Here is a 272-nt window from a genome sequence, read left to right as displayed (position 1 = left end):
ACTAATTTAATTAATCAATGCTATATGAGCTTTGGGGCTTCCCTGTAGCTCAGACAGTAAAGAATCTGCTTGCAGTGGAGACCTGGGTTCCAAACCTGACTTCCATTCCTGAGAAGGGAATGGCAGTCCACTTCAGTATTCTTGCCTGGAGATTTCCATGGACAGAGGAGCCTAGCGGGCCACAGTCCATGGGATCGCAAAGTGTCGGACACGACTGAGCGGCTAACATGCTATATGAGCTTTACCTTTCTGATTAAATTACTTTTTGAATG

This window comes from Bos indicus x Bos taurus, chromosome 13, assembly GCF_003369695.1.
Source record: "Bos indicus x Bos taurus breed Angus x Brahman F1 hybrid chromosome 13, Bos_hybrid_MaternalHap_v2.0, whole genome shotgun sequence".
Classification (NCBI taxonomy): Eukaryota; Metazoa; Chordata; class Mammalia; order Artiodactyla; family Bovidae; genus Bos; species Bos indicus x Bos taurus.
Note: the sequence above shows the minus strand (reverse complement) of the source record.